The 8986-nt window shown below is 44.6% G+C and overlaps 1 pseudogene; it reads left to right on the top strand.

Annotated features, from left to right (window-relative positions):
* Positions 1–3828: 3828 nt before the first annotated feature.
* LOC147976686 (uncharacterized) lies at positions 3829–5069 on the top strand (annotated as a pseudogene).
* Positions 5070–8986: the final 3917 nt, after the last annotated feature.

Below are 8986 nucleotides of genomic sequence, written 5' to 3'. Positions count from 1 at the left end.
GTACGGTAATCCTGTCTTAGATATCATGTTGTTAGACAACAATGAACCTGCGATCTATGGAGAAGCGATGGTGGGCCCGTATTCCGACAAATGGTTAGAAGCCATGAAATCCAAGATAGGATCCATATATCAGAACAAAGTATGGACTTTGGTGGACTTGCCCGATGATTGGCAAGCCATTGAGATAAATGGGTCTTTAAGAAGAAGACAGACGTGGGCGGTAATTTTACCGTCTATGAAGCTCGACTTGTGGGAAAGAGTCTTTTCACAAGTTCAAGGAGTTGACTACGATGAGAATTTCTCACCCGTAGCGATGCTTAAGTCTGTCGGAATCATGTTAGCATTAGCTGTATTTTTCGATTATGAAATCTTACAGATGGATGTCAAAACAAGTTTTCTTACCAGTTTTCGTAAGAAAAATTGTATGTGATACAATAAAAGGTTTTGACGATCCTAAGAATGCTAAAAGGTATGCTAGCTCCAACAATCCTTCTATGGACTAGAGCAGGCATCTCGGAATCGGAATATATGTTTTGATGGAGTGATCAAAGCTTTTAGGTTTATACAATGTTTGCTAGAAACTTGTATTTACAAGAAAGTGAGTGGGAGCACTACAACATTTCTGATAAGTATATGTGGATGACATATTGTAGATCCGAAATAATGTAGAATTTCTGGAAAGCATAAACGGTTGTTTGAAGAGTGATTTTCAAAGGAAGACCTGGATAAAGCTGCTTACATATTGGGCATCAAGACCTATAGAGATAGATCAAAACGCCTGATGATACTTTCAAAGAACGCACACCTTGACATGTTTTTGAAGGAGTTCAAAATAGATCAGTCAAAGAAGGGGTTCTTACCTGAGTTGTAAGGTGTGAAGTTGAGTAAGACTCAAAGCTTGACCACGGCAGAAGAAAGAGGAAGGACGAAGGTCGTCCCCTATGCTTTTGTCATAGGCTCTATACGGTATGCCATGCTGAAGTACCACACCTGATGTGTGCCTTGCCACATGTCTGGCAAGAGGGTACAAAGGTGATCTAGGAGTAGATCACCAGATAGCGGTCAAAGTTATCCTTAGAGGAATAAGGAAATGTTTCTCGGTTATGGAGGTGATAAAGAGTTCAACGTAAAGAGTTACGTCGATGCAAGATTAACACCTATCCGGATAGCTCTAAGTAGAGATACCGGATACGTATAATGGAGCAACAATTTGTAATAGCTCCAAGTGGAACGTGGTAGCAGCATCTACAATATGACATAAAGTTTTGCGAAATACATAGGGATCTGAATATGGCAAAACCTGTTGACTACAACCTCTCTCACAAGCATAACATGATCAAACCCATAACTCTTTGAGTGTTTATCACATAGTGATGTGAACTAGATCATTGAGTCTAGTAGACTCTTGGATGTTGGTCACATGACGATGTGACCTGTGAGTGTTAATCACATGGCGATGTGAACTAGATTATTGACTCTAGTGCAAGTGGGAGACTGTTGGAAATATGCCCTAGAGGCAATAATAAATTGGTTATTATTATATTTCCTTGTTCATGATAATCTTTTATTACCCATGCTAGAATTGTATTCATAGGAAACTCAGATACATGTGTGGATACATAGACAACACCATGTCCCTAGTAAGCCTCTAGTTGACTAGCTCGTTGATCAATAAGATGGTTACGGTTTCCTGACCAGACATTGGATGTCGTTGATAACGGGATCACATCATTAGGAGAATGATGTGATGGACAAGACCCAATCCTAAGCCTAGCACAAAGATCGTGTAGTTCGTATGCTAAAGCTTTTCTAATGTCAAGTATCATTTCCTTAGACCATGAGAGTGCAACTCCCGAATACCGTAGGAGTGCTTTGGGTGTGCCAAACGTCACAACGTAACTGGGTGGCTATAAAGGTTCACTACAGGTATCTCCGAAAGTGTCTGTTGGGTTGGCACGAATCGAGACTGGGATTTATCACTCCGTGTAAACGGAGAGGTATCTCTGGGCCCACTCGGTAGGACATCATCATAATGTGCACAATGTGACCAAGGAGTTGATCACGGGATGATGTGTTACGGAACGAGTAAAGAGACTTTCCGGTAACGAGATTGAACAAGGTATCGGGATACCGACTATCAAATCTCGGGCAAGTATCGTACCGCTGGACAAAGGGAATTGAATACGGGATTGATTGAATCCTCGACATCGTGGTTCATCCGATGAGATCATCGTGGAGCATGTGGGAGCCAACATGGGTATCCAGATCCCGCTGTTGGTTATTGACCGGAGAGTTGTCTCGGCCATGTCTGCATGACTCCCGAGCCCGTAGGGTCTACACACTTAAGGTTCGATGACGCTAGGGTTATAGGGAAAGTATGTACGCGGTTACTGAATGTTGTTCGGAGTCCCGGATGAGATCTCGGACGTCACGAGGAGTTCCGGAATGGTCCGGAGATAAAGATTGATATATAGGAAGTATGGTTTTGGCCACCGGAAGTGTTCCGGGCATCACCGGTAGTGTACCGGGACCACCGGAGGGGTCCGGGGGTCCACCGGGAGGGGCCACGGGTCCCGGAGGCATACATGGGCCAAGTGTGAGAAGGGACCAGCCCCTAGGTGGGCTGGGGCGCCTCCCCACCAAGGCCCATGCGCCTAGAGAGAAGAAGGGGGCAAACCCTAAGGGCAGATGGGCCCTAAGGCCCATGCCTAGTGCGCCTCCCTCTCCCCCCACTTGGCCGCCACCCCAGATGGGGATTGCGGCTGCCGCCACCCCTAGGGTGGAAACCCTAGGTGGGGGCGCAGCCCTCCCTCTCCCCCTATATATAGTGGAGGCAAAGGGGCAGCTCAACACATGAAGTCCTTCCCCTGTTGGCGCAGCCCTACCCCTCTTCCTCCTCATCTCTCGTAGTGCTTGGCGAAGCCCTGCTGGAGTCCCGCGCTCCTCCACCACCACCACGCCGTCGTGCTGCTGCTGGATGGAGTCTTCCCCAACCTCTCCTTCTCCCCTTGCTGGATCAAGGCATAGGAGACGTCACCGGGCTGTACGTGTGTTGAACGCGGAGGTGCCGTCCGTTCGGCACTAGGATCATCGGTGATTTGGATCACGACGAGTACGACTCCATCAACCCTGTTCACTTGAACGCTTCCGCTTAGCGATCTACAAGGGTATGTAGATGCACTCTCCTTCCCCTCATTGCTAGATTACTCCATAGATTGATCTTGGTGATGCGTAGAAAATTTTGAATTTCTGCTACGTTCCCCAACACAGGTCATATTCAAACACGGGATTCCTACGTGGCTTGGGAAATGACAGGATTGAGGCTTTCATAGAAATGGCAGGATTCCTACATCGTTTTCCCCCCGGTAGATAGTAATTTTTCCTTCCATCCTTGAGCAGCATAGGTAGGTACGACAATGTGAAGTTGACCATGCGAGAGAGGCGGTGTTGGAGTATCTACTACTCCTACCAGATCAACATTTGTGGATATTGGGTTACTATAATGTACGTGAGATGATTGCTATTTCAGCATGGTATCTATGGTGGGAAAGATGGAAGCTGGTACACAATGAAAAAACTCAAAATGTAACTCAGATCTCAATGAGGATTCTTGCTCTAACAAAAAAATTTGTTAATGCATTATCACCCAAGGCGTCGATCAAAATGGAGAGTTGGTCTTGCCCTCCAAGAGGTTTCTTTAAACTTAATGTTGATGCTTCTTTTGATCACGATCTTCTTAGGGGTTCCATGGGAGCGGTCCTTTGAGACGACAAAGGCAGGTTCATAGCTGGAGGGAATGAGAAAATAAATTTTTGCGCAGATGTGTTGATGGCGGAAGCTTTAGCTCTAAAATTCGGTCTAACATTGGCGCAACGGGTGGGATGCAATCGCCTTATTATAAATTCAGATAATTTGAAGGTGATTGATACTATGAATGATGGAGAACAATTGGCGGGTGTGGTGGCAGCAATCTTTGATGACTGTTTTCATTATGCTTGTGATTTCGTTATTGCTAGATTTGAGCACTGTAATAGGGAAGCAAATAAAGTAGCTCATGAGCTTGCTAGATTAGCTAGATTTTCTTTGACTTCTAATTGGTTTGAGGAGCCTTTAAATGAAATTGTAATGATCCTCACAAACGATATACCACTTATTACAAATGAATAAAGTCTGAGTTTTTTTTTAAAAACTACCTGCATGTGGGTCCCATGGTTGCCTGTGCTCTGCGGACTATGGGCTAGTTTGGATCGCGTCCTGGTGCTATTTTGCCTGGCCTGAAACTGTCCCTGGAAATTTCCTACAGCTGTTTGGTTCATGACCTGGAAAAGCCTGGTATAGCCTAGCCTGGAGTGCAATTATCCTGGGGAGAGACCCAGGGAGGAGGTTAGCCTAGCCCAGGCGTGAGAAACCGGACGCCTGGCAGTGGCTAATGAATGCCTGGGCTGCAGTTACAGAAAACAAGGCTATGCACATGAGCTGTATGGACTGGTTTGCTACGCCAATTAACTCCTCAGACCAGGCCTATAACCAAACACTTTCTTTTCACATCAGCCTGGCCAGGCATGAAATTTCTAGCATCGACATCCACACCAGGCACCCGTGAAACTCCAGGCATGAGGGTGAGGACGTGAACCAAACTAGCCCTATGACCACGACGTTGACTACGACCTCTGGGTGCGCTCCCTCGACGTGGACCCGCGCAACGCCGAGGCCTCCACCGCGTCGGTGATCCAAGGCCTGCGATGCTCGCCAAAGGATCGTCGTCGACCATGCCGCCAGCACGGAGCCCAAGATCGGCGGGTGCCTGGTGGAGCTCGAGGCTGATGACGTCGCCGACACCGACTCATTTAGCAGCGCGTGGTTTGACCACTGCACGAGCATTACGGCGGTGCCGCCGACCTGCTCCACCACGCGCTCGACAACCTGCAGGTCAACGTGTACGGCCGGACCTTTGGGCAGCTCATGGCGGTGCTGGTGGCCACCATGCTGTCCCCGTGCCCGCCCACGACCGTGAGTACGGCCGCATGGCCCACATCGCCATTGGATTCATACATGCCGCCGCCGCGTGATTGAGTGGTCAAAAAAATCCTGAGAAAAATCATGGATGGTGTGGCATGCATTCCAACGCAGCCACTGGAACTGAGATTCAGATGATGTGCCTTTAGAAATCAGAATCTCTGAACTTGATCTAATGGTAATGGACCAGCGTTTTGGTTTCAATTGCAAGCCACCACCTCAAAACGCCACAGACGATGTGTTTCGACGGCGCCCACCGCACGGCCGCCCAGCCCAACTGGCCAGAGGAGGCAGCAACCTCTCGTGATGCAACACACAATCGCCAAGGCGAACCGATGCTGCCGATAGTGGTGTTGCGTGGGTTGGCGCGGGGGAAGAGCTAGCAAAGGAGCTTGCTATAGCAGCTGGAGCTGCGGCAGCGGCGACTGCTACCTCTTTTAGCACTGCGTTGGTTTTCCCCGAAGAGGAAGGGATGATGCAGCAAAGTAGCATAAGTATTTCCCTCAGTTTTTGAGAACCAATGTATCAATCCAGTAGGTGGCTACGCGCGAGTCCTTCGTACCTGTACAAAACAAATAAATCCTCGCAACCAACGCAAATAGGGGTTGTCAATCCCTATAGGGCCACTTACGAGAGTGAGATCTGATAGATATAATAAGATAATATTTTTGGTATTTTTATGATAAAGATGCAAAGTAAAATAAAGGCAAAGTAAATAACTAAGTAGTAGGAGATTGATATGATAAAGATAGACCTAGGGGCCATAGGTTTCACTAGTGGCTTCTCTCGAGAGCATAAGTATTCTACGGTGGGTGAATAAATTCCTATTGAGCAATTGACAGAATTGAGCATAGTTATGAGAATATCTAGGTATGATCATGTATATAGGCATCACGTCCGAGACAAGTAGACCGACTCCTGCCTGCATCTACTACTATTACTCCACTCATCGACCGCTATCTAGCAATCATCTAGAGTATTAAGTTAAAAACAGAGTAACACCTTAAGCAAGATGACATGATGTAGAGGGATAGACTCATGCAATATGAAGAAAACCCCATCTTTTTATCCTCGATGGCAACAATACAATACATGCCTTGCTGCCCTTTCTGTCACCAGGAAAGGACACCGCAAGATTGAACCCAAAGCTAAGCACTTCTCCATTGCAAGAAAGATCAATCTAGTAGGCCAAACCAAACTGATAATTCGAAGAGACTTGCAAAGATAACCAATCATACATAAAAGAATTCAGAGAAGATTCAAATATTATTCATAGATAGACTTGATCATAAACCCACAATTCATCAGTCTCAACAAACACACCATAAAAAGAAGATTACATCGAATAGATCTCCACAAGAGAGGGGGAGAACATTGTATTGAGATCCAAAAAGAGAGAAGAAGCCATCTAGCTACTAACTAAGGACCCGTAGGTCTGAGGTAAACTACTCACACTTCATCGGAGAGGTTATGGTGTTGATGTAGAAGCCCTCCGTGATCGATGCCCCCTCCGGCGGAGCTTCGGAACAGGCCCCAAGATGGGATCTCATGGATACAGAAAGTTACGGCGGTGGAATTAGGGTTTTGGCTCCGTATCTGATCGTTTGGGGTTACGTGGGTATATATAGGAGGAAGAAGTACGTCGGTGGAGCAACATGGGGCCCACGAGGGTGGAGGGCGCGCCGGGGGAGGGGGGGGTAGGCGCGCCCCTACCTCGTGGCCTCCTGTTACGTTTCTTGACGTAGGGTCCAAGTCTCCTGAGTTGTATTCGATGAGAAAATCACGTTCCCGAAGGTTTCATTCCGTTTGGACTCTGTTTGATATTCATTTTCTTCGAAACCCTAAAACAGGCAAAAAACAACAATTCTGGGCTGGGCCTCCGGTTAATAGGTTAGTCCCAAAAATAATATAAAAGTGGATAATAAAGCCCAATAATGTCCAAAATAGTAGATAATATAGCATGGGGCAATCAAAAATTATAGATACGTTGGAGATGTATCAAGCATCCCCAAGCTTAATTCCTGCTCGTCATCGAGTAGGTAAATGATAAAAACAGAATTTTTGATGCGGAGTGCTACTTGGCATAATTTTAATGTAATTCTTCTTAATTATGGTATGAATATTCAGATCCGAAAGATTCAAGACAAAAGTTCATATTGACATAAAAATGATAATACTTCAAGCATACTAACAAAGCAATTATGTATTCTCAAAATAACATGGCTAAAGAAAGTTATCCCTACAAATCATATAGTCTGGCTATGCTCTATCTTCACCACACAAAATATTTAAATCATGCACAACCCCGATGACAAGCCAAGCAATTGTTTCATACTTTTGACATTCTCAAAACTTTTTCAATCTTCACGCAATACATGAGCGTGAGCCATGGATATAGCACTATAGGTGGAATAGAGTGGTGGTTGTGGAGAAGACAAAAAGGAGAAGATAGTCTCACATCAACTAGGCGTATCAACGGGCTATGGAGATGCCCATCAATAGATATCAATGTGAGTGAGTAGGGATTGCCATGCAACGGATGCACTAGAGCTATAAGTATATGAAAGCTCAAAAAGAAACTAAGTGGGTGTGCATCCAACTTGCTTGCTCATGAAGACCTAGGGCAATTTGAGGAAGCCCATCATTGGAATATACAAGCCAAGTTCTATAATGAAAGATTCCCACTAGTATATGAAAGTGATAACATGAGAGACTCTCTACTATGAAGATCATGGTGCTACTTTGAAGCACAAGTGTGATAAAAGGATAGTAACATTGGCCCTTCTCTCTTTATTTTATTTTTTATTTGGTCCTTTTCTCTTTTTTTATGGCCTCTTTTATTTTTTTATTTGGGCTTCTTTGGCCTCTTTTATTTTTCGTCCGGAGTCTCATCCCGACTTGTGGGGGAATCATAGTCTCCATCATCCTTTCCTCACTGGGACAATGCTCTAGTAATGATGATCATCACACATTTATTTTTCTTACAACTCAACAATTACAACTAGATACTTAGAACAAAATATGACTCTATATGAATGCCTCCGGCGGTGTACCGGGATATGCAATGATGCATGAGTGACAGGTATGAAAGAATTATGAACGGTGGCTTTGCCACAAATACTATGTCAACTACATGATCATGCTAAGCAATATGACAATGATGGAGTGTGTCATGAACGGAATGGTGGAAAATTGCATGGCAATATATCTCGGAATGGCTATGGAAATTCCATAATAGGTAGGTATGGTGGCTGTTTTGAGGAAGGTATATGGTAGGTGTATGATACCGGCGAAAAGTGCGCGATATTAGAGAGGCTAGCAAAGGTGGAAGGGTGAGAGTGCGTATAATCCATGGACTCAACATTAGTCATAAAGAACTCATATACTTATTGCAAAAATCTACAAGTTATCAAAGCAAAGTATTACGCGCATGCTCCTAGGGGGATAGACTGGTAGGAAAAGACCATCGCTCGTCCCCAACCGCCACTCATAAGGAAGACAATCAATAAATAAATCATGCTCCGACTTCATCACATAACGGTTCACCATACGTGCATGCTACGAGAATCACAAGCTTCAACACAAGTATTTCTCAAATTCACAACTACTCAACTAGCATGACTTTAATATCACCATCTCCATATCTCAAAACGATTATCAAGTATCAAACTTATCATAGTATTCAACACACTCATAAGAGAGTTTTATTATTAATCTTGTATACCAAGCAAATTAGGATTTTAAGCAAATTACCATGCTATTAAAGACTCTCAAAATAATCTAATGAAGCATGAGAGATCAATAGTTTCTATAAAACAAATCCACCACCATGCTCTAAAAGATATAAGTGAAGTACTAGAGCAAAATTATATAACTCAAAAGATATAAGCGAAGCACATAGAGTATTCTAACAAATTCCAAATCATGTATGGCTCTCTCAAAAGGTGTGTACAGCAAGGATGATTTTGGT

This window comes from Triticum urartu, chromosome 4A, assembly GCF_056163025.1.
Source record: "Triticum urartu cultivar PI428250 chromosome 4A, HENAU_Tu73, whole genome shotgun sequence".
NCBI lineage: Eukaryota > Viridiplantae > Streptophyta > Magnoliopsida > Poales > Poaceae > Triticum > Triticum urartu.
This window is presented reverse-complemented; position numbering and strand designations above follow the sequence as displayed.